The sequence below is a fragment of the Mirounga leonina genome, unplaced genomic scaffold (genome assembly GCF_011800145.1).
Source record: "Mirounga leonina isolate KUSES-001 unplaced genomic scaffold, KU_Mleo_1.0 Mir_175, whole genome shotgun sequence".
Lineage (NCBI taxonomy): Eukaryota > Metazoa > Chordata > Mammalia > Carnivora > Phocidae > Mirounga > Mirounga leonina.
In genome coordinates, this window is record NW_023270453.1 from 35,240,084 (window position 1) to 35,263,137 (window position 23,054).

General features: G+C 45.2%; 1 long non-coding RNA gene across 1 annotated transcript in view; it reads right to left on the reverse strand.

Annotated features, from left to right (window-relative positions):
• The window catches only part of LOC118021869, a 304,316-nt gene that overhangs the window by 273,001 nt on the left and 8,261 nt on the right, over positions 1-23,054 (reverse strand). The window contains exon 2 of the long non-coding RNA XR_004682329.1: positions 2,070-2,154. This is a non-coding gene — a long non-coding RNA (uncharacterized LOC118021869). The remainder of the gene's footprint in view (positions 1-2,069; positions 2,155-23,054) is intronic.

Genomic DNA, 23,054 nt, shown 5'->3' on the forward strand with positions numbered 1-23,054 from the left:
TAGTTGACAGTTTCTGATGTGTATCTGCTATGTGGATGTAGCTGCGCTCTCTCTCTCTCTCTCTCTATATATATATATAGACAGACAGTACACAGTGAGGGGACAGACATGATACACTACAGGGTGGTCAGGAAAGTCCTCCCTGATAAAGTGACATTTGAGTAGAGTCCTGAGTGAAGTGAGGGAGTGGGCCATGTGGATATCTGGGAGAAGGGCATCCCAGGTCATGGGAACAGCAGGGGCAAAAGCCCTGTGGTGCATCAGGTACAACATACCCGAGAGTTGAACCGTCACCAATGTGTGGGAGTGGACTGAGCCAAGTGGGTCAGGGCAGTAATACCAGACAAAATCAGATGTCAGGAGCCAGGGCCAAAAGGGCCTCCCAGGCCAAAGCAAGGGATTCGGGTTTTATCCTAAACGTGATGGAAAAGCCCATCACATTTCAACTGAGAAGTAACGTGATCAGATTTACTCCCTTAAGAGATGGAGGCTACTGCGTGAAGGGTGGCTCATAAAGAGGCAAGGGAGGGAGGAGGGAAAACAGCTAAGGGGCTCCTGTAGTTGTCTCGGCAGGTGATGATGTGGCTGGGCCTGGGCAACAGTGGGGCAGATCTGGGCCCAGCTTTGGAGGTAGAACAGAAAGAACCAACAGGGCATCCAAAGGACTAGACAGCAGGGTGTGGGAGTGGGAGGAAAAGAAGAGGGGCAATGTGACCCCCGGCTCTTTGACAAGTACCCGGGAGGAGGCTGGTGCCATTCCTTGAGCAGTAAAGACACAAGAGAAATATCTGGGGTAGAGGGAGTGGGGAGCAAGGGGTAAAATGTAAACTATTATGAGCGAGTCTCAGTCACACTTCAAACCATGTCGGTCATTGAAAAAATATAAATAAATAAAAATAAAATAAACTATAGCAGTCATTTACATCTCTGTGGGACTAATAGCATCTCCTACTAATTAAGGCTTTTCAGTTCACAAGAAACTTTCACTTTTGCCATATTATACATGGTGTATTGCATAGTAAATAGCATATATCATGAATATGGTATACTATATAGATTAACGTTGCTTAAATACAGTATATATTACATAGTACACCGTATTATATAAAGTATATATATTATATAGTATATAATATTGTAATAGTGTGGCATCTGTATTATATAAACCCATATAATATATAGTATATTATATATTATACTAATAATACATTATGCTGAATATACCATATAGTATCTTATTATAGTATGTTAGATGGTGTATATATATCACATATATTATATACTACATTACATGTAATATATATCACAGAATATAAACAATATATGGTATGTATGGGTTATTCATGTTATGTGGTATACATGATAGAGCATGTATCATACATGTTGGTGCTTATATCTATAGTGTACATTATATACATTATGCAATGTATATACATATAATTTACTAGATGCTATATACCATGTAGTATATATTATATCTACTAAACAGTGTGTATCTTCTATATAACGTGCTACACATAATATCGTGTAGTTGAGAGTTTCTTATATATTTACATATTATACAGTGCATATAAAATAGTACATATTACATAATATATTATACATATAGCACATTACACATAGGTTATTCTTTACTGTTTCCTTGGGCCTTAAAAGCCCCCAACCTTCCCCCTAGTTTCTCCACCCAGCCAAACTGGGACAAAACAGAGTCTCGGAGAGGGAAATGACTTTCCCAAAGTCCCGGAGGTGGCAGGACAAACAGATGGAGCCGGGTCCATAGAATTCCACTTTCCCCACACTGCTGTGTAAGCTTCAGACCTTTCCACGAGACAAGTTTGGACAGTAAGAAGTTTTTGCTCTTATTTATAGAATGTAAACATGCTCCAGATACTATGATGAGAATTTCTAAACTGTATCTCATTTAACCATCCCCACTGAAACCACCTCAAGGTATGTATTTTGTCGTGGTTATCTTTCCACAGATGAAAAAAACTGAGGATCTGATAGATCAGGGCCCTTGCCCAAGGTCACAAGGTTGAGGAGGAATGACCCCCGAGTGTTTCACTCACCACATGGGGGTAACTGGGTAGAAAAGTCCAGATGCCAGTTACATGGGTTCAGCTGCAAGAATCCAGGTGTAGCTTTCTGCCAGGCCTGTGGAAAGAAATGTACAATGTTCATGTGACATTTCCCTTCTGAACTATCTCATCTGTCGTGAGAGAAAGACCTCCAGTTTGGGCTTCAGTGCATCGATTATGTTGTACAGTTAAACCCTCGTCCTGGGTGGGGGGAGGGGATGAGAATCACTAAAACTGAGCCTGACAAAGAAATGACTAGCACTCAGCGAAGACGGAGCTGAAGCCCCTGAAGGTGGAAATTACATAAACAGCAGCCTGGATTCCTAAAATGTAGATTTCTCCTATCCCAGTTCTTCAAAGGCTCCAGAGGCTTGAAGGAAAATAGCTCTAAGTAGACATTTGTTACTTATTTTTCTCTCGTTGCCCGTGCAAACATCCTCCCAAACTTCACATTTCTCTTATCTTTTTCCTCTATTCTCCATCACACCAGTTGCCTGGAGCCCATATTCCTCCATTTTTCGTCTCTCAAAATTGCACAAAGCTTTCCCAAAGCATTGGTCTGTCGAAACTCATGTATAGTCTGAGATCCTGGCTGGAATGGGAGGAAGATGAGGGGAACAAGGAGGCAGACAGGAGCAAAAGCCTGAGTCTTGCCCACAGAGACCAGGAAAATAAGCATTTGCTCGGTTAATAGGGTGTAGGCTGCATGAATTTTAAAAACAGTGCAGGCGGCTCCGTCGGTTTTCTGACTGTTGATTTTGGCTCAGGTTATGATCTCAGGGGGATTGGGTTCCCAGCTCAGCACAGAGTCTGCTTGAGATTCTCTTCCTCCCACTCCCTCTGCCCCTCCTCCCACTCACCCTCTCTCTAAATAAATAAAATCTTTAAAAAAAAAAAAAGGAAACAACAGTGAAATGTGAAATGCGTCCTTTTAGAAGAACATAGTCAGTCTCTTAGAATTGGTTCCAACCGTTCTCCCCCACATATGTGAATAGAAAATTACCAGCTCTTGGGGGTAAAGAAGGTCAGGAGCCAACATTAATTGAGCACTTACTATGTGCCAGACACACATTTCCCTAATCCCTACAGAAACTCTGAGGGAGGAACAGTATCACCTCTTTTTACAGACTGGAATAATAAGAGATTGTAAGCACTCTAATAAGGATTTTGTCTGTCTTGTTTGCCCATATCGGCAGCAGAGTGCCTCTCGAATAGCAGGTGCTCAGTAAATATTTGGTGAAGGTACGAATGAAGGAATGAAGGAATGAATGAAGGGACCAATGCTCACAGAAATACAGTGTACAGGAATAATAAAGAACACGACATTGGAGTTGGAGAGACCTAAGGATTAGATGCAATGGTGCTGATGAGATGAGATTATAAAGCACTTATAACCAAGCCCCCCATAAAGGGCAGCTATCTTTATTGTGGTATCATGACGATCAAGTCTACACTTGAATTAAATGAATGTTTGACGTTGGGCTCCTGGACGGCTCAGTCGTTAAGTGTCTGCCTTCGGCTCGGGTCATGATCCCAGGGTCCTGGGATCGAGCCCCACATTGGGCTCCCTGGTCTGCGGGAAGCCTGCTTCTCCCTCTCCCACTCCCCCTGTTTGTGTTCCCTCTCTCGCTGTGTCTCTCTCTGTCAAATAAATAAATAAAATCTTTTTTAAAAAAATGAATGTTTGACGAAGCTGAAGAAGACCGAGGAGGAGGAGGGGAAAGAAGAGAAGATCAGGATGATCTCAGGAGTATCGGTAGAAAAAAAAAATCCTGGCTTGAAATCTTGTGGAAGATAGGAAAACGTGCCAGGGGTTGCCCTCTACATTCTTACTGAATTACATCAGTCTTTGTAAGGGCTGCCATCTGTCTTGAACATCCTATGGACCCAGAATTCAGGCTCCTTCTTTCCCTATCCCAGCCAACTGGAGCTAGATGTGAGTTTTATTCCTCTGCTATCCACTTTTGGAATGACATTTGAAGTTTTGCGTTTGGTCTCTTTAAGGACATCCACACAGAACATATCCAAAATGTCTGGATTGGATGTCTCTCCAATATAATGGTTCTCAAGGTGTGCTTCCCAAACCAGTAGCATCAACACCACCTAGGCACTCGTTAGAAATGTGAATTCTTGGACCACCCTGGACCTCCCGCATAGGAAGTTTTGGGGGGGTGGTACCCCACCATCTGTGTTTCCACAAGCCCTCCAGGTGATTCTGATGCACCTGCATAGGGTTTTGAGAATCAGTGCTCAAATGAAAGGCAAACAGGGTAGCCAGACTGTCCTCTCCGTTTCGTGCATGAGAGGTCTCTGATCTTCAAGTGAGAGGGGTAGGAGGAAGCAGGCTCCCTGGAGAACAGGCATCCTCTCCAGCAAATGGGGGGAACCAGAAAACTCTGTTGCTCAGTCAATCCCAAATACTGAGCACCTACCACGTGCCGGGAGCTGTGCTGAGTGCCAGGAAAACCATGGCAAACAAGACAATATGATTCCAGCTCTCCAGGACTGAACCTGCAATTCATACACATCACACTGGCAAAGAGTGAGAATCTAACAAAAGCAAGTGCTAGAGAAACAGGAAGTCTCACGGAAGGCTGGTAAGAGCGAAGATTGGTACAACTGCTCAGCAGAGCAGTTTAGTGAGATCTAGTCAAGTTGGAGATGTGTAGATTTTACAGCCCCTCAGTTCCATTCCTGGGTATATACCGTGCACCTGGAGAAGCTCCATCAGTTTTCACAAGGAGAAATGCTCAGGACAGAGGGGCGCCTGGCTGGCTCAGTCAGTACAGCAAGCGACTCTTGATCAAAGGGTCGTGAGTTCAACCCCACATCAGATGTGGAGCCTACTTAAAATTTAAGAAGAGAAAGAAGAAGGAGACAAACAGAAACAACCTGAATGCCCACTTACAGGAGAATGGATAAATAAATTGTGATATAGTTGTACAGTGAATGCAATCATAACAAATTAACACTAATAGTAGTAGCAAAATAAATGAATAGTGGAATAAGTGAAACACAATTTTGATAAATTGAAAAAAATCATAATGGTGAAAAAAAGGCTGTCATGAAATGATTTGTAAAGCGGGATTCTATTTAAAGTTTTACGTGATGGCTAATGATGTTGAGCATTTTTTCATGTGTCTGTTAGCCATTTGTATGTCTTCTTTGGAGAAGTGTCTGTTCATGTCTTCTGCCCATTTTTTGACTTGATTATTTGTTTTTTTGGGTGTTGAGTTTGAGAAGTTCTTTATAGATCTTGGATACCAGCCCTTTATCTGTAGTGTCATTTGCAAATATCTTCTCCCATTCCGTGGGTTGCCTCTTTGTTTTGTTGACTGTTTGCTTTGCTGTGCAGAAACTTTTTATCTTGATGAAGTCCCAAAAGTTCATTTTCACTTTTGTTTCCCTTGCCTTTGGAGACGTGTCTTGAAAGAAGTTGCTGTGGCCAGTGTCGAAGAGGTTAATGCCTATGTTCTTCTCTAGGATTTTGATGGATTCCTGTCTCACACTGAGGTCTTTCATCTATTTGGAGCTTATCTTTCTGTATGGTATAAGAGAACAGATGAATGGATAAAGAAGATGTGATCCATATATACAATGGAATATTACTCAGCCATCAGAAAGGATGAATACCCATGATTTGCATCGACATGGATGGAACTGGAGGAGATTATGCTAAGTGAAATAAGTCAAGCAGAGAAAGACAATTATCATACGGTTTCACTTACATGTGGGACATAAGGAATAACATGGAGGACATTAGGAGAAGAAAGGGAAAAATGAAAGGGGGGGGAAATCAGAGGGGGAGACTGAACCAGGAGAGACTATGGACGCCGGGAAACAAACTGAGGGGTGGAGGGATGGGTTAGTCTGGTGATGGGTATTAAGGAGGGCACATATTGCATGGAGCACTGGGTGTTATATGTAAACAATCAATTGTGGAACACTATATTAAAAACTAATGAAGTACTATATGGTGACTAACATAATAAAAAAATAAAAATAAAAAATAAAATAAAAAGTAAATTAAAAAATTAAAGTTTTAAATTATGCAACAGAATACTATATGTTGGTTACAGAATATAGATACACAATCAAAGCATAAAAATCTGCATGGAGGGGTGCCTGGCTGGCTCAGTCAGTGGAACATGTGACTCATGATCTCAAGTCATGAGTTTGAGCCCCACCTTGGGTATAGAGGTTACTAAAAATAAATATATAAACTTAAAAAAAAATGTTTTGTTAAACGTGCATGGAATAAAAAACACAACTGGAGGATAAAGTTCATCACTGGGAAGAGAGAGAGAGGTGAAGGGACACAAGACTGAGATGGGTCCAGCAGGCTGAGATTGTATTTGTTATGTTACATTTCTTTTTGTTTTTTGAGAGAGAGCACGCTTGCAGGGGGTGGGGGTGGGGCAGATGGAGAGGGAGAGAGAGAATCCCAAGCAGGCTCCGTGTCAGTGTGGAGCCCTGTATGGAGCTCGGTCTCACGACCCTGAGAGCATGATCTGAGCCGAAATCAAGAGTCAGAGGCTTAACCCACTGAGCCACCCAGGCGCCCCTGTTAGGTTATGATTCTCAAGCTGAGTGACGTGTAAATGGTTGTTCACTATATCAGTCTATAGTTTTGTATGTGTGTACCTGAAATATTTCATAATGAAATGATTTTACATAGGCCACTACAAGTAATTAATAAATAATTATAAACGTGGAAAGCACTACAAAGAAGGACTATAGGCTGTCATGAGACGTAACAAGTTCCTGTATTTCAACCTTGCCTTTAACTTGCCTTCTTGAAAGTCCTACTGTCAGCTGCAACCAGTCATAAATTATACTTCATTTTTGCTTGTCTATATTCTTTAATTTTCTGACAAAAGAAATAAACCCTTTGGATTTCGAGATACATAACTGGTATTTTTGAAGGAGGCAGTCAAATTCAGTTTATAAAAGTTTGCATAGGATATTCCAATGTTCTAGATGTCTAATATATACTTTTGAGTACAGACACATAAGAAAGTAAGTAGGGAACTCTGGAAGGATCTACATAAAGAAGTTAGCAGCCCTTATTTCTGGTGGGAGTATTAGAAATTTGTACTTGCTGGGGCACCTGGGTAGTTCAGTCGGTTAAGCGTCTGCCTTCGGCTCCAGTCATGATCTCGGGATCCTGGGATCGAGCCCCACGTTGGGCTCCCTGCTCAGTGGGGAGATTGCTTCTCTCTCTCCCTCTGCCCCTCCCCCCCACTCATGCATGCACTCTCCCTCTCTCTCTTTCTCAAATAAATAAATTCTCCTCTTCCTTCTGGAACAGAAACCCTCCTTCCTGTGGGAAACCTATTCCTGTATTTCAAGGGAGACTTGCCTTGGTTCCACCTCCTCAGGCCATTGGCTCATGAACCCGTCCAATCTGACCATTTATTTGTAGCCCCAGGGATTGGCACATGTGATACCCATGCATCCATCCCTGAGACTTCTCCTTTCTAGTAGGGTGGTTCAAACGCTAGGAATTAGTCTGGGGTTAATCGTGTTTACTTTTAGGCCTCTTCTGCAAGACAGCATCCTTTCTGAGGTCTTTGAGCCCTGGTTAGAGCCCTGCCTGGTTCGTCCCTGGAACATCCCTGTCCTAGGGACCAATACGTTCTCTTGAATCACCTGCACCAGTTTGAGATTGATTTCCCACACTTAGGGCTGAACAAGCTCTGACTTTAACACTTCTATTTTGCTCCCCTCTATTTTCTACATTTTGCCACAATGAGCCTGAGTCACATGCAGAACATGTTTCAGATTTGAAAGCACCAAGAAAGGAACCGGCAGATCAGCGTTTATCTGCCGAGGGCTGCTGGCTCACGCACGATTTTCCTCTGAGGCTAGGCCTAGCCCGCCTCATCTGGGGAAGGCCACAGTTCACCTCTGACTCTGTGATCCCACCGGCCCCTCTGAGGTCTCCAGGCCTGACTCACTGCTTCTCAAGGCTTTCTCCCTCAGCTCACCGACAAATCCACCTTTTCCAGCACCCCCTATTGGTCCCAGCTTTCCAGGGATAATTAGTATGAAATTGGGTGTCTCTTTCCCTGTGAGAGAAAATTTCTTTCATGGCATACAGCGGAGCAGAGTGTGGGTGGCTTTACCAGGGAGGTAGAGAAGCTTATGTAAGTGACATTATTATATATGATCACATCACCAGGGTAGGAGAAACTCATTCCTATTTGGGTGTTATCCTGACCATTAAGTTTTAGTCTTGTGTGAAATAAAACGATGAAGAAAAGCCACATTCTCTTTCCCTCACCCAACCTCAGAATAATATCAACACTTCTTCAGCCTTACTTGGTCCGGGCACCGTTCTAAGCTTCCAGGTACTAATCCTCATAGAAACCCCATGGGGGAATATCATAATTATCCCCATTTTACAGGTAGACAGACTAAGCTCCAGAGAGATGGCACAAATTGCCCAAGATCCCATAGCCAGAAACTGGGAGAGCCAAGACCCCAAATCATGCCATTCATATCCCACATCCATGTTCTAAACCTCTCAGACAAGCCAACACTGATGCTCTGTAGAAAACCACAATCAGGGGCGCCTGGGTGGCTCAGTCATCAAGCATCTGCCTTCGGCTTGGGTCATGATCCCAGGGTCCTGGGACTGAGCCCCACATCGGGTTCCCTGCTCCGTGGGAGGCCTGCTTCTCCCTCTCCAACTCCCCCTCCTTGTGTTCCCTCTCTCTCTGTCAAATAAATAAATAAAACCTTTAAAAAAAAGAGAGAAAAAAGAAAAGAAAACCATAATCAACCAGTCGGATTTCTCCATTTGGTCAAATACACTGTAAATTAGTCAGCAATAGGGGGAGAAAAAAAGAAAAACAACCCAACTATTTTTGTTTTCTTTTAATTAAATTGACCTCCTAGCTTTTGCAAATGCAGAATCTCAGAAATTGTTACAGACGACGTTGTGCGTATAAGGCAGAGGTTTTAAATTTAAATTGGCCAGAGACCAAATTCAGCCCACAGATGTGTCTGCTTTGGCTGGATCAGGTTACTTTTCAAAATGTTTTAAGTGGGGCATGTACTCCTTAATTTACCACAGCCCCACCACTCCCTACAGTGTTAGATCTGGCCTACTCATTTACAGGGAATCTGAATTAGCAGCCTCTGATCTAGGGGACGCTTGGTAACAAAAGAAAAAGGAAACTTGTAATAATAAGAGCTACAATGCGTTGAGTGCTCACTCTATGCTGGATCTCCTAGGAGGTGCTTCTCATGCTTTGTCTCATTTAATGGTAGCCAGTCTTGTGAGAGGTTGGGGGTACAGGAACCATGACAGTGCACCTGCTGGAACTGAAATCCATCAGGGATAGAGGGCAGCAGGGAAACTAAGGCAGGCCCAGTCCTAGAAAACACAGGACTCCTCTGGCGTGGGACCCCTTAACCTTTTTTAAGCTGCACTGCCCAGACGCGCGCCACCCAACCTTCTCCCCTTAGCTCAGAGTCAGACTTGGGACTTCTTCGACCAAGTGTTTCACCTAATCAGGTCCTTGCACGTTGCTTCCCAGAGCCATGTCTGCCCCTTGGAGAACCCAGACTGACACAGGGGCTTTCCCAAGATCCCACAACTAGCAAGTGACAGAGCCAGGATTTGAACCAGGTCCCCCCAACAACACAAGCCAGCGTTCTGAACCATGACGTCAGACCCTTTTTTGCCATGGACTCTTATTTTCTCAAACTCCTTGGTTCAGAGCAGCCAGAAATCATGATCTGGACCCAGAAGTGAGCTAGGGGCAAGTGGGAGAGTTTCAGACCCCAGAGCCAGGCTGATACTCATACCTGGATGCCTAACAGTTGCCATGGTGACCAGGAAAGGAAGGCCCAGGAAGGAAGCACAGGTGACTGGAAAAGAGACATATGTCTATGATGTTCTTTTCGCACTGCCCTGCAGGACAGTCAGCCCCTTGCCTGGGGCTGGTGGGAAACAAGGCCATGCAGTAGAAGAGCGAGCACTGGACTGAGAGTCTGGAGGGGGGGTACCCAGGCTACCCTACAGAGATGCACCAGCAAGCAGGAGTTGTAACGAAGGGCTCCGTAGCCCATGAAGTATTTTCACGTCTACCATCATCATATTTGATCCTTAGATAGAATCGTTACATGTGTAAGAACTTTTAACTTTGTTATAGCATTTGCATGTTTAATTGCACCCTTGCGAACTAAGGTGAAATTCACCTTATTAATCATCACTAAATAAATCCCTGCAGCCACTCCACCCAGCACAGCTTGATTTTACATCAGTTTGCTGGGAGGGTCCTTACAGCCTTAACTGTGGGGTCATCCTTAACATGATTCTTTGACTGCTCTGGCCAGACTGTATCTTCCCCAGCAGTCACACGTCCTCTCCTCGCTCCTCCAGATCAGCAGCCTGGGAGAGCGACTGCCTTCAGCCTCGAGTGTCCCCCAAGGTCCTCCACACCTGCCTCAGGGTCTATGTCCTAGCTCAGACCACTCTCAGACACACGCTTTCCATTTGGTGAGAATCCATCCACCGACATTCCTGTGATTTGGTGTCACTTTATTTTATGAATTCTTGTATGTTGCAAGAGAAAATATAATCTACCTTCTTGAACCAAGAGACATTTAGGCCCAGAATGTTTACACAACCTGGCCAAAGAGAACTCCTAACCCTCTACCCAGAGTCTTCTCTCCATTCCCTCAACTGCCAAAACATTCGGACACCCAAATCCGATTTTACAATCTTTGGTTTAAAATCTTCTGATGGGGGCGCCTGGGTGGCTCAGTTGGTTAAGCATCTGCCTTTGGCTCAGGTCATGATCCCAGGGTCCTGGGATGGAGCCCCGCATCGGGCTCCCTGTTCGGCAGGGAATCTGCTTGTCCCTCTCCCTCCCCCAGCTCGTAAACTCTCTCTCTCTCTCAAATAAATAAATAAAATCTTTAAAAAAAAAATAAAATCGGGGTGCCTGGGTGGCTCAGTCGTTAAGTATCTGCCTTTGGCTCAGGTCATGATCCCAGGGTCCTGGGATTGAGCCCCACATCGGGCTTCCTGCTCAGGGAGAGCTTGCTTCTCCCTCTCCCACTCCCCCTGCTTGTGTTCCCTCTCTCACTGTGTCTCTCTGTCAAATAAATAAATTTTTTTTAAAAATCTAAAAAAAATAAAATCTTCTGGTGATGCGCCATAACCTATGCCTGTTTTCAAAGTTTGTTTTCCCCAGGACACACATGACAGGTGACATTCACCCTCTTTGGGTGTCAGTAGAGGGGGGAGTGTAATTCCCAGCATGCCAAACCCATCTCTTACTTTCTCTCCCTCCAGAGAAGCACATACACAAGTGTAAGAGAGAAACTTTATCAGGGACATATGTACACATTCGTTTTATAGTTTTATTTAACCAATTGTTGGGAAAGTTCTTTCCAGGAACCAAAATCACTCATAAAATGCTTCCCCAGGGGATGTCGCAAACTGAGGTTGAGACTTGGACTGAGAAGCTAGTAGGTACTCAATAAATGTGGGTTGAATAAATAAAGGCATTAACAGCAGAAAAAGGGAGATGGTGAGGTACAGTGGGCTACTAGATTGTGGCCTAGAGACAGTGGGGAACTCATGGGTTTATGAAGGGCGCAATGACATCAAGTGCTGAGCTTGCACAACCCAAGGGAACTAAGGCTTAGGACAGCATTTCCCCAACTTCAGTCCCTCAAGGGCCACCAACTATAGTTGCACAATGTCTGAGTTTTACCCACACTATTACTTACTTCACAGATTTATAAAAAAGCAACTCTCGCTTCTAAAAAAACTGAGTACATTTATTGAAAATGGAAGCTTTGTAACACTCTTGTAAAAGGAAAACCAATATCGTTTGTCATAAGTTGTGGACAACCATAAAAAAATACAATAAAGACATCCCCCCAAATCAGATTTTAAGTAGAGTTCTCTACTGAGAACTCTGTGCCAGGGGGCCTGCTCTCTCTTTCCTAAAATAAAAGGGAGGGGGCAGAACAGCGTGAGAGACATACTGGTATCAAACCAAGACATTCTCCTTAGTGGAATCAGGTTACAAGAGAACCAAAATGGGACTCACAGTTTCACTTCCCAAAACACATCCCAGGAGCGCCTGGCTGGCTCAGTCGATTAAGCGTCTGCCTTCAGCTCAGGTCACAATCCTGGGGTCCTGGGATCGAGCCCCGCATCAGGGTCCCGGCTCAGTGGGGAGTCTGCTTCTCTCTCTCCCTCAGCGGCATCCTGCCCTGCTCGTGCTCACTCTCTCATGCTCTCTCGCTCTCTGTCAAATAATAAATAAAATCTTTCAAAAAATAAAAATAAAAAACACATCTCAGACAAGACTTGACTTCAGCACTGATACCACCTTAGTGCAAGTCACCATCACCTCTCTCCTGGCTCTTTGCCGCTCGAAGTGGTAGCTACTCGGAGTGATCCGGGCCAGCAACCTCAGCGTCTTGTGAGAAATGCTGTCTCCACGGGCAGGGCCAGGAGTTGTGTTTAACAAGCCCTGAAGGTGATTCTGATGCATGCTTGAGTTCAAGACCACTGCCCTTGATTATAACCACCTCCCATCAGGTCTACCTGAGTCCACCCTGCCCCCCACCCCACACTCACCAACATTCCTTTCTTCACACAACCGCCAAAGGGATCTTTCTAAAATCATAAATTATACCATTTCATTTCCCTGACTGGGCTTAAAATAAAATCCAAAGTTCTTTCCCTTTCCTACAAGGGTCAGAAGCCAGCCCCTCCCTCCTCCTCTGCAACCTATCTCCTACCACTCTCTTCCCTGGCGCTATGCTTCAGACACCCTGACCTTCTTTTAGTCCTTCAAACACCCCCAAGAACACTCCTGCCTCAGGGCCTTTGTACATACTGTTCTCTCTGCCTAGAAAGCTACTTTGCTAGCATGCCCATAGTTCCCTCCCTTGCTTCATTTGGTCCTGAGGCAAACACCACCTCCTCAGAAAGGCCCTGACCAGCCCATCAGAAAGTTGCCCTTCTTCGGTTGACCAACTTATCCTAGTTGCCCGAGGACCGTCCCAGTTTTAAAACTGAAAATTCTGGGGCACCTGGATGGCTCAGCTGGTTGAGCGTCTGACTCTTGATCTCAGCTCAAGTCTTGATCTCAGGGTTGTGAGTTCCAGCCCCTGCACTGGGCTCCAGGCCGGGGCATGGAGCCTACTTAATAAATATTAATTAATTAATTAAATAAATAAATAAATAAATAAATAAATAAATAAATAAATAAATAAATAAATAAATAAATAATTAAATAATAAAACTGAAAATCCTGTATGCTGGGAACCTCCCCCCGACCCCAGGCCCATCCCCAGCAAACTGGGACAGTTATTCACCCTACAAATCTCCATCACTCCCTGCCACATATCCCTGCTTTGTTCTTCCTCGGCATGTAACACGTTCACATCTTTGCTTTTTAATGTTCTTTCTCCTTCACTAGAATGAGTCCCATGGGGTCCAGGGAGTTGGGGTGTTTTTTTCGTGGCTGTATTCCTAGCACCTAGAAATTGCTTGGCACATGGCTAGCATTTAATTAATATTACTTGACAAAAATATCAAAGGAGGTGGCGCCTGGGTGGCTCAGTCGTTAAGCATCTGCCTTCAGCTCAGGTCATGATCCCAGGGTCCTGGGATCGAGCCCCGCATCGGGCTCCCTGCTCCGCAGGAGGCCTGCTTCTCCCTCTGCTGCTCCCCTTGCTTGTGCTCCCTCTCTCCCTGCCTCTCTCTCTGTCAAATAAATAAATAAAATCTTTAAAAAAAACAAAATCAAAGGAATGACCCCCGTGGCCTATTTAATCTATTGTTTACAGTTTGGTTGTCTCTGTTGTTTGGCTGCCATGAACAAAGTTGTCTCCGGATTTAGAATTATGTCCTTGGGCTAGATTACAAGCCTTGGTTTCCTTCTGCCAACCAGAATGCCCATGTTTAAGGTCTTGAGAGCCAGCGTCAAAGGGTTGCCCAAAAGGGTCAGACTCCCTGCAGCCAGCATTCCCGAGTCTACCTCACGCCAGGATGGCCAAAGCCGGCATTATCGTCCTTAAAATCCTCACAAGATGGAAATGTAGCCCGTTTGTGGTTCTAATTTGCATTTCTTTGATTACTGGTTAGGCTGATCATTTTCCCATGTGCCCAGCTAATTGCTTTTCATCTTTTTTGAGTTGTCTGTTCACACCCTTTTGCTTGTCTTTCTACCCACTTTCAGGGCTTGTCTTATTGATTTGTTTGAGTTCTCTGTAAAATAGACATTAACCCGTTTCCCCTCATACATTAAAGGCTTAGTTCTTTGCCTATGCTGATCCCTGCACTCAGTTATATCCCTCCATATTTCCATATGCCCTTTTACATGTTTATACCCCACTTTGCATTTTTCTTTTCACTCGGTTTTAGATTTTTTGCACAGTTAATTATTGAATATGTACTTAGAAGAAGCCTCTAAAGTCTTCCCATCTCATTCAGAATATAAGATACATTTTTTTTTAAAGATTTATTTATTTATTTATTTGAGAGAGAGAGCATGCACACAGCGGGGGTGGGCAGAGGAGGGAGAGAGAGAATCTCAAGCAGACTCCCAACTAAGCACAGAGCCCCCGTGGGGCTCCATCCCAGGACCCTGAGATCATGACCTGAGCCGAAATCAAGAGTTAGGAGCTTGGGCGCCTGGGTGGCTCAGTTGGTTAGGCAACTGCCTTCGGCTCAGGTCATGATCCTGGAGTCCCGGGATCGGGTCCCGCATCGGGCTCCCTGATCGGCGAGGAGCCTGCTTCTCCCTCTGACCCTGCCCCCTCTCATGTACTCTCTCTCATTCTCGCTCTCTCAAATGAATAAATAAATCTTTAAAAAAAAAAAAAAAAAGAGTTAGGCACTTAACCAACTGAGCCGCCCAGGTGACCCTATAAGATACATTTCTTAAAATCATCTACAAGGCCCTTCATGATCTACCTCTCCCCTCCCATGCCCACTCCATATTACCTCTCTGATGTCATTTCCTACCATTCTGCCCCTAGATCTCTCTGCTCCAGACATGCTGGCTTCTCTGCTCATCTTCAAACATACCAGCCATACTTCCACCTCAGGACCTTTGCACATGCTTTTTTCTCTGTCCAGAAGGCTCTTTCACCAGGTATCTGTATACTCCCTTACTCCCTCAGGCCTTTACTCAAATGTCATCTCAATGAGTCCCTCCCTGGTCATCTTATCTCAAATTTTAGCCCCTGTGGTAGACAGAATAATGCCCTCCTTCAAAGATGTCCACATCCTGATCCTTGGAACCGGTGAATATGTTACCTTTCATAGCAAAAGGGAGGTTGCGAATGTTGCAGATGTGATTAAATAAGGATTTGGAGATGAGAAGATTGTCTGGGTGAGCCAAATCGCATTACAAGGGTACTTTTAGAGGGAGGCAGAGTAGCCAGGGACAGAGAAGGAGACATGACAAGGAAGCAGAGGTTGAAGTGATGCACAGCCAGCAACCAAGGAATGCGAGGAGCCTTTACAAGCTGGACAAGGCAAGGAAATGGATTCTCCCTTGAGGACAGGGACTGTTTTCTGTTTTTTGTTCACAGGGCCTGGCACATATTAGAAATTCAATAGCCTTTGCTGAATGAAGGGACAGAGGAATGAGAATGAAGGAAGCTTCTGTTCTCCTGTCCAATAGAAACTCTTGGTTAGTTGAGGTTGCTAGGAAGTCATTACATCCAAAAGGCCACTCTGGGTAGAACTAGGTCTTGAAGGAGATAGCTGATGCTGGAGGAAGAGGAGTGTGAAATTCTAGAGAACTCTCAGGGTCGCTCCAGCCTACACCCTCCAAATAGGTATGCTACCTGACACACCTCTGCACTCAAGGGGCAGATGATATCATGTAATGGTCAAAATCCTGAACTCCAGATGCAGACTTCCTGGGTTCATACTCTAGCTCAGTGCTGGGCCACTAGAATTATATTGCAAACCACTGACGTTATTTTAAATTTTCTCGTGGCCACATTTAACAATTTTTATTAAAAGGTGAAATTAATTTTAATAATGTTTTACTTGGCTTACTATATCCAAGATATTATAATTTCAACATGTAATCAATATTAAGAAATTATTAAGGGAGGGGCACGTGCATGGCTCAGTCAAAAGAACATGTGACTCTTGATCTCGGGGTTGTGAGTTCAGGCCCCACATTGGGTATAGATTACTTAAATAAATAAACAAACAAACAAACAAACAAATAAATAAATAAACTTTAAAAAAATTATTAATGAGATGTTTTACATTCTTTTGTTATGTATACCAAGTCTTCTAATGCCCATGGGTACTTTACAACAGTTTCAATTTGGACATTAAATTTTCAACAGCTAAAGTGAAATGGAATCCCACTAAAACAATCAAGTCGTTTCCACAGAAAAAAATACACTGCTTCAGTTTTTAAGTTAAATGCAAATTGAAGTTAAATAAAATTTAAAATTCACTCCCTTCTTCACACTAGGCATATTTGCCACGCTCAGTGGCCACGGGCCACCCTCTTAGACAGCAGCAAGGTCCCCACAGGACAAACATTTGCAGGCGATGTGACCTTGTATATGTTATTAGATGCTCCCTGAACCTCCTTCCATCACCTACAGAACAGATGATGATAATAGTAGCTATTTTTGTGGGTTAAATGAAAGTACTTGATACACAGTAAGCCCTTTATAAATTGTAGCTATTGCCTCTCAGGAGCAATTTCTTATCTCTCCAAGGGAGGAGGCCTGGTTAGAAAGAAGGAGGCTGACCTCCTGTGTGCTAGCCCTTGAACTTCAGACCTTCATCTCAAACATCACCATAAGCCTTTGCGGTGGGAGTGGCCACGGCCACCAGGCCCAGGTCCCTGAACTGTCTCTTCCAGGCTGATGGAAGAAACCAGGCTCCCTCCGGGGGTGGGAGGACAGCTGTCTAACAGAAACCCTGTGGGGAAATGCTGTTCTGCATTTCGGATACCCTCAAAAGCCCTTTGCCCGGGAGGCTGTCTGCTGGCCTTCCTGCTCCTTTTCCTCTGCCCCTTCTGGCCTCCCTTCATCCTACTGTCTGTCTCCCTTCCTCCCTCTCCCCCTTTGCCAGAAGACTCCAGGGCTGCTTCTCCAGTCCCTTTAGACCACACCAAAGCCTTGTCTCAGAGATTTTTCAACACCGTGTTCTTCTCCGAGCAGGGAATGGGTCAATGGCTGGTGGTTGCTCAAACCGGCTCTGAAAGGGGGAGGCTCCTCCCATGGCCCCTCCTACATCTTTTTCGAGTTGTCTGTTCACACCCCTTTGCTTGTCTTTCTACCCACTTTCGGGGCTTGTCGTATTGATTTGAGTTCTCTGAAAAATAAAGACATTAACCCATTTCCCCTCATACATTAAAGGCTTAATTCTTTGCCTATGTTGATCCCTGCACTCAGTTATATCCCTCCATACTTCCATACATGTTTATACCCCACTTTGCATTTTTCTTTTCACTCGATTTTAGATTTGGAGCTTCCTGAGAAATGAGTATTTAGAGAAACACTGCAATGGGATTCCCAAAAAAATCCAACTGATTTCTTCGGCATCCAAGATGTTCTTGCAGAAGGTAGGAACAAAGCTCCCACCTCACTCAAAGATCATTGGCAAAAAGAGCTTGGATGGTGTGGGCTGAAAGACGGGGGTATCCCCCTCTTAACTTTGTGGCCTCAGACAAGCTGCTCAATTGCTCTAAGTCCAGTTCCTTCATCTGCAAAATGAATATAATGATTCCCTCCTAAGAAATCACTGTAAGGATTCATGAAAGTATCACTTGCACCAAGCCTGGCATACAGTAAGTGCTCAATTAGTGGTGATTATCATCAGCAAGCCATCAACTCCCTGAGGGCAAGAACCATGGTTGTGAATATCTATTCACAGTTCCATCCCCAATGCCACAGCAACATAGTAGGTGCTGCACAAGGAGTGTATAGATATAATTTTTTTTTAATATAACAACACTGAGCCCCCTCCAGACAATGAAAACTTGCATGTTGCTTCCTAAGGGCCAGAGCCAGGATGAGGGTGAGGCCAATAAGGCACTCGCCTTTGGGTGCAAAATTTAAGAAGGCACCAAAAAACCCAGTCATCAAATTAATTAATATTTTGGTGCAATATTCCCAAAAAATCAAAATGAATGTAAAAATAACCATGATAGACCAAAAAAAAAAAAAAAAAGTTTTCAATAAAGACCGAGCCACTATTACCAATTTTTCCTTTCGCTTCCAGCTCCACACAGCACTACCAGGCATGGTCTAAGCAATTTTCTTTTCTTTTTTAAGATTTTATTTATTTGACAGAGAGAGACACAGCGAGAGAGGGAACACAAGCAGGGGGAGTGGCAGAGGGAGAAGCAGGCCTCCCGCGGAGCGGGGAGCCCGATGCGGGGCTCGATCCCAGGACCCTGGGATCATGACCTGAGCTGAAGGCAGACACTTAACGACTGAGCCACCCAGGCATTCCTAAGCAATTTTCAAATACTAACCTATCCCATCCGGACAATAACCCTGAGAGGTAATACTATTGTTACTCGATTTTCAGAGGAGGGAAAGGAGGCCTAGAGAAGTAAACTAACCTGCCCCAGGTCCTTCTGCTCAGAAGTAGCAGTGCTGGGATTTGAACCCAGGCGGTGTGAATTAAGAGCCCCAGCTCCTAACCACTGTCCTGTGCCTGTCTGACACAGCTCAGCCCACGGGATATAGATCATGAGATCATATGCTCTGGCCAAAGCTTTGGTGGTTGAACAGAACCCGCATCCTGTCATTCCAGTCACAGACATGCACTGCCCCTGGGCTGGGTTCTTCAGACACCGAGATGACTACAAAACAGTGCCTGTCCTTACGAGGCGGGTGCCTTGCACGGTGAGGGCAGGGCTCCTGCCAACTACTCTTAGAGGCCTGGACAAGCGCTCTGTGAGGCTGGAGGAGGGCGTGACTCACTCGGGTTTAGCCAGGAGGTCACTTGAAATGCAGAGGCATTTCCTGCCTCCCTGCCCTGTGACAATTGATGCACCTTTGACAGATGAGTAAGAGGTTGTCAGCTGGAGAACACAAAGCAGCAATGTCCCCGCTTGACACACACAACTCAGCTCAAAGTGATTTTTCCCAAAGGCACATAACTTCTTTTTTAAGACTTATTTATTTGAGAGAGAGAGAGCATGCGGGTGGGGGGGGAGGCAGAGGGAGAGAGAGAGTCCCAAGAAGACTCCGCACTGAGCATGGAGCCCAACAATGGGCTCGATCCCATGACCCTGAGATCAGAGATCATGGCCTGAGCCGAAACCAAGAGTCAGACCCCTAACCGACTGAGCCACCCAGGTGCCCCAAAGGCACATAACTTAAGTAGTAAAGGTCATTCCGTGTTCAGTCCCAGTTCTTCGTGGGTTATGGAATGACCCTAAACTCTTCCCTCAGGATCCATCACGAGCAGCATGACAGGATGGTGAAGAGCAGTGAGTCAGACACTCTGGGCTTTCCAAACTGGGTGACCTTGGGCAAACCACACAGTCTCCCTAAGCCTCAGTTTGTTCATCAGTAAATGGGGATAGTGATGCTGACTCCACATTAAATGCAATAAATATATAAAGTATCTAACACAGTGCCAGGCATGTAGAAAGTGCTCAGTAAGTGGTAACTCCTGTCATGATTTTCAAAAATGGGGTGCAATGTCCACTGCCCAAGGCAACCTATGTTTACAAAACTATCCGGCACCTCAGTGCTCCATGAGAAACCATCCGTGAAATGGCCTGTTTGGCACAACAGAAATGTAAGTTCATTGAAAAACTCAAGCACAAAGACCTCGTGATTTACATGAAAAGTTCGACAAACTCATTAATTCTCAACTGGGGTACATCTTAGAATCACCTGTGCTCCACCCACCCATTCCCCACCCCCCGGCCCTCCCAGGGATTCGGTTTTCACTGGTCTGGAGGGTCTCAGCACTGTTATTTTGTAAAGTCTCCCCAGGTGACTCCATGGGCAGGGGGGTGACACCCACCAAGAGAGTGGGAGGGAAGGGGTTCTGGGGAGGAGGGCATGGCTGAAAATGACCCGGTAGTAGATGCACAAATGTTCACTTGCATCATTATTCCTTCATAATACCTTCACGTTTTATGCGCTTTGGACCAGAATGTTATATTTCATCGTCTTCATTTTTTCTTATGGAGCATTTTAAACATATGCTAAGTAAACAAACTGGTATAATGCATCTTCATATACCAGACCCAGGGCTCTGAACCATCAACCCATGGCCAGTCCTACCTCATCTGTACCCCAGGCTCTGCCTCCACCAGCGTTTTGTAACAAATGCCAGACCCAAAAAAAAAAAAAAAAAAAAAATCACTTCATCTTTAAGTATTTCCAAGTGTAACTCCAAAAGATAAGGGCTGTTTTTTAATACAACCACACAACCATTATCACAGCTGCCAAATTAATCCTTATTGTCCTCAAATATCTAATAAGTGTTCAAATTGTCTCATGAATGTGATCTTTTTTTTTTTTTTACGTTCTTTTCAGGATTTTAAATAAGGTTTACACCTTGGCAATGGACTGATTTGTCTTCAGGTCTCCTAATCTCAGCGTTTCTCACACTTGACTGTGCCCATGAATTTCCTAAGGATCTTGTTAAAATGCCAATTCTGACAGAGGAGGTTTGGGGCAGGGCCTTGAGAGTCTCCACTTTTTTTTTTTTTTTTTTTTTGACATAGAGAGAGACAGAGAGAGAGGGAACACAAGCAGAGGAAGTAGGAGAGGGAGAAGCAGGCTTCCTGCTGAGCAAGGAGCCTGATGCGGGGCTCGTCCCAGGACCCTGAGATCATGACCCGAGCCGAAGGTAGATGCTTAACCGTCTAAGCCACCCAGGGGCCCCGAGACTCTCCACTTTTGACATTGTCCCAGCAGCCGATGCCGATGGTGCTGGCCCGCGGATCACACCTTAAGTGGCGAGGCTCTATTTCATAATAAAAGGAAATATCTTGTTTAAAGTAATGTTGACATCTTTGGACAGACCCAGTGTTTTCGGAAGACAAATCATTGCTGGCTGGGAAGGGCCATCGCCTTCCCAGAAAGTGCAACTGATTGATCACAGCTGCTGTGGGTGTCTAAATGCAACACCTTTGCCCGCAGAATTGGCACCTGTCACCTTGGCCATCCAGATGTTCGTCCTGGCAGGGTCTGGCCCTCCCCCAAAACCAGAGCCCACCTCGTCAAGATCCTTGGAGCCTCTGGAAGTGCATTGACTTGTCCAATTTCTGGCAGGCAGACCGAAACACAAGCTGCAGAAATTAGGCAGCTACCTTTTCTCGCAGTTACAGCTTTAATTAAAAAGCCCCATGCTGCCAGATTCCAAGCACCCTCCACTGATCTGCGAGACCTATTGATTGCTTCGCTCTCCCCGAAAGACACAGCAGAGAGAAGACTTTCTCTTCCTTTAATCAGAACTGCTTCCCTCAGATCCCGTTCTGACAGGGACACGGCCTTCTCCTCGCCCGCGTCAGCCCACGCTCTGCCAGCCCCAAGTACAGTGGGCAGTGCCAGCCCCAGCCACGGTGAGCCGGGGGGTGTGCGCCCCCGGGGAACTGCCAGCCAGTGGGCGGGGGGGCGGGGTCCGGCAGCCGCAGCATCGCTGTGGCCAACACACATCGAGCCTATACTGTGTGCCGGGCATTGTGCCAGGGGCTTCAAATACAGTCTCTCCTCTGATGCATTAATATCATTCGTGTGTGTTAGGATCCCCTGATTCCCTGATCTAATGTCGCCTGCACCGGGCGTTTGTTCTCTGCCATATCACCTGGTCCGTTTTCTTCACAGCCCTCATGATTACCTGAAACCGTAAATAAATTTGCCTGCTGGTTCCCTGTCTCTGCTCCTAGAATGTAAATCCCATGAGGGCAGGGATTTTGTCCCAGCCCCAAAAGATATCCCAAGCACAGAGCAGCGCTCAATGAATGCTCAGCATGCTCATCCCTGTCCTCACGGCGTGGCAAATGTCCTTCTTTTTTAATGCCGAGTGCTGTTGCATTGTATATATTCACCAGGTTTTCTTGATCCTGTCATCTGTCAACAGACACTTGGGTTGGGTGTCCATATCTTGGGCTGGTGTCGATGGTGCTGCAGTGAACATGGGGGTGCTGGTATCTCCTCTAGGTCCCAATTTTGATTCTTTTGGATAAATACCCCAACATGGGATCACTGGATCATACCATAGTTGTTCTTCATTGTTCAAGGAAGGCCAAACTGTTTCCCATAGGAGCTGCACCATTTTGCATGCTCACCGACCGTGTGCAAGGGCTCCGATCTCCCCACGTCCTTGTCAAGATCTGTCATCTTTGGGACACCTGGGTGGCTCAGTCGGTTAAGTGTCTGCCTTCCGCTCGAGTCTTGATCCCAGGGTCCTGGGATCGAGCCCCACGTCGGGTTCCCTGCTCAGCGGAGGGCCTGCTTCTCCCTCTCCCACTCTCCCTGCCTGTGTTCCTGCTCTCGCTATCTCTCTCTCTCTGTCAAATAAATAAATAAAATCTTAAAAAAAAAAAAAAGATCTTCCATCTTCTTGTTTGTCAAAAGGGCAGATGTCATGTGAAATGTCCTCAGCCCATTAAAATAAAATTTTAAATAGTTAAGTGTGTGCTGAATTTGGCTGATCGCGTGTACTCTTCCCAGCAGCTCTGTGAGCTCACTAGTCTCACACCCATTTTATAGATGAGAAACCCGAGGCACAGGGAGGAAGAACAATTCCCACAAATGTCCCACACAGGAAGCCATAGGGCAGGGGTTGGCACCCTAGTCTACCCAAGTCCAACAGGGCTCTTTACCTGGGGTCGGTGAAGTGGGATGAAGAAAGGTACTGCCACTTAATTTTCTTAACATCTAAATGTAAAGTTGCATTTCCTTCCATTAGGAAGGTCGGCAGCAAACTGCAGCTGTGGTCCCAGCCCCCACGACTTTGTCACCAAT